Genomic DNA, 9,938 nt, shown 5'->3' on the forward strand with positions numbered 1-9,938 from the left:
GTGAGGTCAAGGACATCGGATGGTTGGTTGGGCCCGTGGTGAGGTCAAGGACATCGGATGGTTGGTTGGGCCCGTGGTGAGGTCAAGGACATCGGATGGTTGGTTGGGCCCGTGGTGAGGTCAAGGACATCGGATGGTTGGTTGGGCCCGTGGTGAGGTCAAGGACATGAGATGGCGGGCTGGGCCCCATGCCGCAGCTTTGGCTGCAGTTCAGGGAGCCCTGGGCCTGACCCCATGGGTGAGGGTGTGATGTGGGCAGGGTCAGCCTTGGCAGCTCTAAGAGAGTGGCTCCTCAAAGTCCCCAGTCTACCCTGAGAAGGGACAGGTGACCCCTGAACGAAGTCAGGCGGCCCCACCCTTCACCTGGCCCAGCCTGAAACCAGAGGCTGCGGGCAGAGCCCCTGGGATGGAGCAGGCTCAGGCCCCCCTTTCCCCCTGCCCCCATGGCATGCTCTAGGGCATCTTCTGGGGCAAGGGCATCACAGGAGCCTCATGCCGCCATCTGCAAGTCCTTGGCGACTCGGAGGGGCAGTAGGTGCTCCAACCACCCAGCCCCCAGCCCCATTTCCTGCGGGGGCCTGGGCGGCACCCTCAGCAGGAAGGCTGCAGGTGTTCTCTGGGGCCTCCTCGGCATCCCACTGGCCACCAGCATCCAGGCTGAGAGTGTGGCTGGTACGATGTCCTGCACACACCCTAGTGAGATGAGGCGGGGGGAGAAGCTGGTGCAGTGACCCAGAGTGGCCCACACCCAGCCCCCAACACCTGCACACAGACGCGAGAGCAAGGTGGCCTAGGCAGCCACCGGAGACATGAGCGGACAGAAATGGGGAGGCAAGACCCTCGGGGCCCAGAGAGCAGGGACCCAAGAGAGGGAGCCCAGTGAGCGGGGTGGAGAGTGAGGAGGGCTGGCTCAGCGGCAGCCACCCCAGCGGGGCCTTGGGGTTCTGAACCCTTGAGACCTCTTCTGCGCGGCTCATTCCTGTAACCCCAGTACCTTGGGAGGCAGAGGTGGGCAGATTTCTTGAGCGCAGGAGTTTGAAACTAGCCTGGGCAATATAGTGAAACTCCGTCTCTACAAAAAATACATTTTTTTTCTTTCAAGACTGAGTTTTACTCTTGTTGCCCAGGCTGGAGAGCAGCGGCACGATCTCAGCTCACTGCAACCTTCGCCTCCCGGGTTCAAGTGATCCTCCTGCCTCAGCTTCCCAAGTAGCTGGGACTGCCACCACCACGCCCGGCTAATTTTTTTTTTTTTTTTTTTTTGGGACGGAGTTTCACTCTTGTTACCCAGGCTGGAGTGCAATGGCGTGATCTCGGCTCACCGCAACTTCTGCCTCCTGGGTTCAGGCAATTCTCCTGCCTCAGCCTCCTGAGTAGCTGGGATTACAGGCACGCACCACCATGCCCAGCTGATTTTTTGTATTTTTAGTAGAGACGGGGTTTCACCATGTTGACCAGGATGGTCTCGATCTCTTGACCTCGTGATCCACCCACCTTGGCCTCCCGAAGTGCTGGGATTACAGGCGTGAGCCACCGCGCCTGGCCGAATTTTTGTATTTTTAGTAGAGACGGGGTTTCATCATGTCGGCTAGGCTGGTCCTGAACTCCTGACCTCAGGTGATCTGCCCACCTCAGCCTCCCAAAGTGTTGGGATTACAGGCGTGAGCCAGCATGCCCAGCAAAACATAAAAATTAGCTGGGTGTGTTGGTGCGTGTGCTGTAGTCCCAGCTACTCAGGAGGCTGTGGTGGGAAGATTGCTTGAGCCCAGGAGGTTGGGGAGGCTGCAGTGAGCTGCAGTTGAGCCACTGCACTCCAGCCTGGGTGACAGAGCCAGACCTTGTCTCAAAGAAGAAAGGAAGGAAGGGAGGGAGGCAGGGAAGGAGGGAGGGAGGGAGGGAGGGAGGAAGAGAGGGAGGGAGGGAGGAAGGAAGAGGGGGAGGGAGGGAGGAAGGAAGGAAGAGAGGGAGGGAGGGAGGAAGGAAGGAAGAGAGGGAGGGAGGAAGGAAGGAAGGAAGAGAGGGAGGGAGGGAGGAAGGAAGAGGGGGAGGGAGGAAGGAAGAGGGGGAGGGAGGGAGGAAGGAAGAGGGGGAGGGAGGAAGGAAGAAGGGGAGGGAGGGAGGAAGGAAGAGAGGGAGGGAGGGAGGAAGGAAGAGAGGGAGGGAGGGAGGAAGGAAGAGGGGGAGGGAGGGAGGAAGGAAGAGAGGGAGGGAGGAAGGGAGGAAGGCAGGGTCGTTTCCACCTTTTGGCTTTTTTTTTTTGAAATGGAGTCTTGCTCTGTCACCTAGGCTGGAGTGCAATGGTGTGATCTCAGCTCACTGCAGCCTCCGCCTCCCAGGCTCAAGAAGTTCTCTGCCTCAGCCTCCTGAGTGGCTGAGATTACAGGCGGGAGCCACCACATTTGGCTAATTTTTGTATTCTTAGTAGAGACAAGGTTTCACCATATTGGCCAGGCTGGTCTTGAACTCCTGACCTCAGGTGATCCACCCACCTCGGCCTCCCAAAGTGCTGGGATTACAGATGTGAGCTGCCATGCCTGGACTTTTTTTTTTTAGAGACAGAGGCCAGGCATAGTGGCTCAGTGCCTATAATCCCAGTACTTTGGGAGACTGAGGCCGGTGGATCACCTGAGGTCAGAAGTTTGAGACCAGCCTGGTCAACACGGTGAAACCCTGCCTCTACTAAAAATACAAAAATTAGCCAGTCGTGGTGGCCCACACCTGTAATCCCAGCTACTCGGGAGGCTGAGGAAGGAGAATCGCTTAAACCTGGGAGGCGGAGGCTGAAGCAAGCTGAGATCACACCACTGCACTCCACCCTGGTGACAGAGCGAGACTCCATCTCAAAAAAAAAAAAAAATTAGCCAAGTGTGGTGGCAGGCGCCTGTAATTCCAGCTACTCAGGAGGCTGGGGCAGGAGAATTGCTTGAACCTGGAGGTAGAGGCTGCAGTGAGCTGACCCCACACCATTACACTCCAGCCTGGGCGACAAGAATGAAACTCCACCTCAAAAAAACAAAACAAATAGCCGGGCATGGTGGCTCACGCCTGTAATCCCAGCTCTTTGGAAGGCTGTGGCAGGTGGATTATGAGGTCAGGAGTTCGAGACCAGCCTGACCAACATGGTGAAACCCTGTCTTTACTAAAAATAAAAAAATTATCTGGGCGTGGTGGCAGGCACCTGTAATCCCAGCTACTCAGGAGGCCAAGGCAGGAGAATCACTTGAACCCAGGAGGTGGAGGTCGCAGTGAGCCGAGATAGCACCACTGCACTCCAGCCTGGGTGACAGAGCGAGACTCTGTCTCAAAATAAATTAAAATAAAATAAAAATATAAAAAAAGTAAATAAATAGAGGCAGGGTCTTGCTCTGTTGTCTGGGTTGGAGGGCAGCAATGCAATCATGGCCTGCTGCAGCCTCAACCTCCTTGACTTAAGTGATCCTCCTGCCTTGGCCTCCCGAGTAGCTGGGAATAGAGGTGCCTGTCACCATGGCTGGCAAATTAAAACAATTTTTTTTTTTTTGTAGAGATGGGGTCTCACACTATTGCCCAGGCTGGTCTTTGAGTTATCATAAACAATGCTGTTATACACGTGCTTTGTCTTCCAGACACAGTCTCACTCCATTGCCCAGGCTGGAGTGCAGTGGTGCGATCTCTGCTCACTGCAACCTCCGCCTCCCAGGTACAAGTGATTCTCCTGCCTCAGCCTCCTGAGTAGTTGGTATTACAGGTGCCCGCCACCACACCTGGCTAGTTTTTGTATTTTTAGTAGAGATGGGGGTTTCACCATGTTGGTCAGGCTGGTCTCGAACTCCTGGGTTCAAGAGATCCTCCCACTTCAGTCTCCCACCATGGTGAAATGACAAGAGCAAGCCACCGTCCCTGGCCTTGTTCTTCATTTTCAGGATGGTTCTGGTTATTCAGGACCCTTGCAATTCCATATGAATTTGAGGATCAGTTTTTCTATTCCTGCCAAAAAGCCCACTGGCTTCATCTGTTGTTTGAAAACGTGAATTCAGAGGGGAGGCCACAGTGTGGCACCTGGATGTCAGGGCGGTGTCCCAGTCCGTCCAGCCTAACTTGCTGACCATGGGGGTCAACTCACTTAAGGCATGCGACAGGCGTGTTCTGAGCAGAGATATGACCCCCTCTAGTGGCTCAGAGAATGTCCCGTGGGGCCAGGATGACCAGAGGGCATGCAGATGGACTGTGGAGGCTGGGCAGGGCTGGGCACTCCTGATTTGCTGGTGGTACAGGGACCAGACAGTGAGGAGTTGAGGCTGACACCCAGGTGTTTGTCTGCGCAGCCAGGCAGCAGAGCTGGGGTTGGCTGTTACGGTCAGAGCCGGCAGAGAATGTGCTGCTTCTGGACCTTTCTAGCCTGAGATGCTTCTAAGTGTCTGGGTGGAGAAGCAGACATGGGGAGGGTGTCCATAGGCTGGCAGGGCACATGGTGGGGGCGTGTGTAGCTGACAACCGTCCTGGGCCTCCCAATGTCCCTGCAGGAGGGGCTCCTGGGAGTGCTGGCCTGGGCGTGGGGAGATGGCAGTGTGTACGCAGGCCAGCTGGGCCAGCCCTTGGGAGCTGCTGTAGCTCTCTGGGGTGGGCATGAGGCTGCATGTTGCCTCCAGGCCTGGCTCTACTCATCCCCGCCTCCAGGGCCTGGAAACTACAGGCCTTGGCCTCGTGGACTCCAGAGTGTACAATGTCAGCCCAGCCCACCAGGGCGGTGGCATATCCCTGGGACTCATGACTAGGACCCAAGTGCAGCCCCAGCACCTTCTGAAGGGAGGTGGCCCTACAGCACGTGCCCTGTGGCAGGAGGGGCAGCTGTGGCCCTTCAGCAGGGCCATCCAGGCCCAGTGCCCCAGTCACAACCCCCAGGTCTCGGCCCCTTGACTCCTAGGCAGAACTCATCCCAAAAGCTCGGCCCTCGCCTGGGACTGCCCCTGGGGCCTGAGGCTGTTTGTCTAGAATGCTGTCCTGAGGCTCCAGTGTGTGCGCCCTGGGAGCTGATGCAAGGTTTGCTTGGAGGAGGTAATGAGGGGTGGGGCGTGGCATGGGGACCAGGGAGGTCCTGGAGGGGAGAGGGCGGTGGTCTTCCCGCCTGAGGCATGGGGGCTGCCCAGGGGTGGAAGAGGACCCCAAGCAGCAGGGATTTGGGTGGAACCAAGGGTCCTCAAGCAGGGGTGCTGCCCCTCTTGGAGAGGCTGGGCCGCAGGTGCTGGGTGTTTGGGAAACCAGCAGGTGTGGCCAGGCACGTGGCCTCTGGAGCCTGTGGCTGACGTAGGTCTGAGACCGGCTGGGCGCTGCTGTACACCTCCCGGAGCTGTGCCCAGGCCCGCCCTGGGGCCTCTGGGGTGGGCCCAGCCTGCCCGTCAGACTTTCTTTTTTTTTTTTTTCCTCTTCAGAAGCGACACTCTGACTGGCGTAGCCCCGGGAGAGTCCAGACTTTCCTTCCTTTCTTTCTCTCTCCTCCCTCCCTCCCTCCCTCTCTCCCTTTTTCTTTCTTTCTGAGATGGACTGTAGCTCTAGTTGCCCAGGCTGGAGTGCAATGGTGCAATCTCAGCTCACTGCAACCTCTGTCTCCCAGGTTCAAGAGATTCTCCTGCCTCAGCCTCCGGAGTAGCAGAGATTACAGGCATGCACCACCAAAGCCCGCTAATGTTTTATTTTTAGTAGAGACAGAGTTTCTCCATGTTGGTCAGGTTGGTTTCAAACTCCCGACCTCAGGTGATCTGCCCGCCTCAGTCTCCCAAAGCGCTGGGATTACAGGCGTGTGCCACCGTGCCCGGCTAATTTTTTGTATTTTTTTTGTAGAGTTGGGGGTTCACCATGTTGGCCAGGCTGGTCTCTATCTCCTCAAGTGTTGCTCCTGCCTCTGACCCCTAAAGCGCCGGGATTACAGGTGTGAGCCGCCGCGTCCGGCCCCCATCAGACTTCCAAGGGTCTGTCTGTCCTGCCCTGAGGCGCCTCCGGCAGCCCCTGGGGACCAGGGCTTCAGGCCTTGGCTGGGCACCGAGCTGGGACCTCTGGGAGTGACCGTGGGGAGAAAGCCGCCATCCCTGCAGAGGGTGGCAGGAGCGAGGGGTGAGTCAGCCCTGACTCCTGGGGCCCCGCGGAGGCCAGGTGCGTGCCCGCCCGCTGAGTGTTGCCCCAGGCCCGGGCTCCGCCAGGACCCCCAGCTGGGGTCCCCTCTGGGAGCTGGAAGAAGGCGGGGCAGGTCGGCTGCGGGGGTGCGGGGCTCCCGGGCTGCAGGGAGGATCTGGGGCTCCTGGAACGTCGGACACGACCCGGCTGCTGTCACACTCGAACGAGACTGAAGAGGCCGCGGACGGAGCAGCCCCGGAAACTGGCTGCCACTGCGCCCCGAGATGGAGCAGGGAGCCCGGCCGGGCACCCGCGGGGCCCCAGCGGCGCCTCCGTTCGTCCCCGGCGACCGTGGGAGCCCGGAAGGGAAACTCACAGGGCCGGGTGCGGACGAGGACGGAGGGCGGCGGGCCAGGGCGGCGCCGGGTTGGCAGCGCCCGAAATCCCCACGCCGCGGCCAGCCCGGCTCCCCCTCCCGGCGGGACCGCTCCGACTCCACGCGGCCTCCGAGCGCCCTCTGGTGGGAAAGCGCCGCGCTAACGCTGGGGGCGGGGCTTCCAGGCGGGGCGGGGCCGGGTGGCGGGGCGGGGCCGGGTGGCGGGGCGGGGCCGGGTGGCGGGGCGGGGCCGGGTGGCGGGGCGGGGCCGGGTGGCGGGGCTCCGCCCACTTTTCCCCACAGCAGCTCGTCGCGCTGGCCAGCTCAGGCTCCCGCAGGCTAAATGCGAAGCAAGACCAAGTAGCAGCCGCGCTCCGTGGCTCACGCCTGTAATCTCAGCACTTTGGGAGGCCATGGCGGGCGAGTCACTTGAGGGTCAGCAGTTCGAGACCAGCCTGGCCAACATGGCGAAACCCGGTCTCTGCTAAAAATACAAAAATCAGCCGGGCGTGGTGGCTGGCACCTGTAATCCCACCTACTCAAGAGGCTGAGGCAGGAGAATGGCTTGAAGTTGGGAGGTTGCAGAGGGCTGAGACGGCGCCATTGCACTCCAGCCTGGGTGACAGACCGAGACTACATCTCAGAAAAACAAAAACAAACAAAACTGTAGGGTCGCAGCCCTACAGAGCCGTGGGTGTGCCCTATCGCTGTGCCGAGGCGCCGGATCCGAGAACTGAGGAGACAAGACACAGGGGTACAAAGAAAGCGCAGCTGGGCTGGGGGCACACCACCTATAAGCCAACACGGGAGGCCCCGAACGTCCAGAAGCGTCTGTATTTATTGGGCATAGGTTAGAGGGCAGGGTAGTGAGTGAGGTCATCTTAAGGATAGTGACAAGGTCAAGACAATCACGTGAGCAATAAACAATGGGTCCACCCCCATTAGGTCACCGGGGCTCGGAGGTGGGCCGTGTGCAGTGAAGAGGATGTGGTGTGCAATATCTCTTATCTAGGGGCAGGCTACTTCTTTAAATATGTATATATATATATATATTTTTAACTGCACTTTAGGTTCTGGGGTACACCTGGAGAACATGCAGGAATGTTGCATAGGTACATATATGGCAATGTGGTTAGCTGCCTCCATTCTCCTCGTCACCTATATCTGGCATTTCTCCCCATGTTGTCCCTCCCCAACCTCCCTACCTCCCGCTGCCCCTCCCCTATTCCCCCCAAACAGGTCCCAGTGTGTGATGCTCCCCTCCCTGTGTCCATGTGTTCTTCTTGTTCAACACCCACCTATGAGTGAGAACATGTGGTGTTTGAATTTCTGTTCTTGTGTCAGTTTGCTGAGAATGATGTTTTCCAGATTCATCCATGTCCCTACAAAAGACACAAACTCATCGTTTTTTATGGCTGCATAGTATTCCATGGTGTATAGGTGCCACATTTTCTGTGTCCAGTCTATCAGCGATGGGCAGGCTACTTCTAAGGGGTTCTATAGGAGGATGCTCTGAGCAGCCACAGAGCTGACAAGGTCCACAGCCACCTGCTGGCAGCTTCCAAGATCTCTACAGGAGGATGCTCTGAGCAGCACAGTAGCTATAGAGTTGACAAGTTATACAGTCACCAAGGTGCAATTGTACCAGAGGGGTTTTAAGCCCTCGGATGCTTGCGGGATTGCCGGTCCGAGGGCAGCCTTCCACAAGAACTCGACGCAAGGCACTATAACTCCTTTATCAGAAGGAGTGGCTCTCGCCCCAAGCCTGCCATACAGTGTGTATCTTTACGATACCGAACGCTGCCGCCTGGGCCATGGATTCTTGTCCTGGAATAACTGTCTTTCCCTAATGCTCTGCACTGTGTCTGCTCCAGACATATCTCCAACTATAAGCAGGATGTGCTTATATATGTGTAGCTGTTTACCCCTTAGTTCATGCTCTGTACGCGGTCTGCTCTAGGCATCACTTTGAATATGTACTAAGACATAATTACATATATATAGGGAAATAACTGAGTAGTACTAAGATATTCTTCAGGCGCTAATTCTATAAACTAATATATGATTATCTATCTTCAGGCGCTAATTCTATAAACTAATATATGATTATCTATAAAGGATAAAAGGAAATAGCTGAGTAGTAACACTGTAAACTAAGATATTCTTCCGGCACTAATTGTGCCGGGAATCTGCTTCACTTTCCTTCCTCTGGGCCCAGATGGGGGGCTACCCATAAAAACAGAACAAAACAAAATAGAGAAGCCTCGAGTGCAGCGCAAGGCCCAACCCCGGTGCGGGCTGGACTTCGCTCCTCCTCCCCACCTCGCAGAGGGAAACTGAGGCACGGCCTGGTTCTGTTGAACCCGGCTAGGACCGCAGATTCTCCCCTGTCTGCCCTCACTGCTGGTCCTGGCTGCTGGCTGCTCTGCGTGGCCTTTGTTCCAAGACAAGCATGCATTTATTTTCCCAAACAATCCGTGGTTTTCAGGGCTGGTAACCTGCAGCCCCCCACCTGCCAGCCCTTCCCCAGCAACAAACACTTTCAACTCTTTGAGCTATTTTCTCTGTTTTTTTGTTTTGTTTTGTTTTGTTTTGTTGTTGTTGTTGTTTTGAGACAGAGTTTCACTCTTGTCGCCCAGGCTGGAGAGCAATGGCACAATCTTGTCTCACTGCAACCTTCGCCTCCCAGGTTCAAGTAATTCTCCTGCCTCGGCTTCCCGAGTAGCTGGGACTACAGGCGCCCGCCACCACGCCTGGCTAATTTTTTATTTTTAGTAGAGACAGGGTTTCTCCATGGTGGTCAGGGTGGTCTCGAACTCCCGACCTCAGGTCATCTGCCCGCCTCAGCCTCTCAGAGTGCTGGGATTACAGGCGTGAGCCACCGCACCAGGGCTTTGCTGTTGTTGTTTGTTTTTGAGACAGGGTCTGGCTCTGTCACCGAGGCCGGAGTCCAGTGACACAATCACAGTTCATTGCAGCCTCAACCTCCCTAGCTCAAGCGATCCTTCAGCCTCCTGAGTAGCTGGGACCACTGACCTCATGCCACCACGCCCAGCTGATTTTTTTTTGTATTTTCGTAGAGACAGGGTTTTGCTATGTTGCCTAGGCTGGTCTCAAACTCCTGGGCTCAAGCCGTCCTCCCACCTCAGCCTCCCACGGTGCTGGGGTTACAGGTGTGAGCCACCGTGCGTGACCCTGAGAGTACTTTTATAATGTGACTTTCTGTTTTCTCTGTTTGCTTCCTTCTCCCCTCCTGTGTTCTGTTAGATTTATTACATTTTCATCAGTATTTTTTTCTCTGCAGGTGTGGAGGTTATACCAGCAGTCTTGGTCACTTTCATGGCTACCTTAGCGGTTTACATTGCATTTTTAAGCCCGAGGCATCATCTCTAGCCATCGCCTGCGCCGTGCCGGGGGTGCGGGACCCCGCGCCTCCCCTCCCCTCCTCCTTGTGTGGTCTGCGGGTCCAGAGTTT

The sequence above is a fragment of the Sapajus apella genome, unplaced genomic scaffold (genome assembly GCF_009761245.1).
Source record: "Sapajus apella isolate SASKATOON/1434 unplaced genomic scaffold, GSC_monkey_1.0 scaffold127, whole genome shotgun sequence".
Classification (NCBI taxonomy): Eukaryota; Metazoa; Chordata; class Mammalia; order Primates; family Cebidae; genus Sapajus; species Sapajus apella.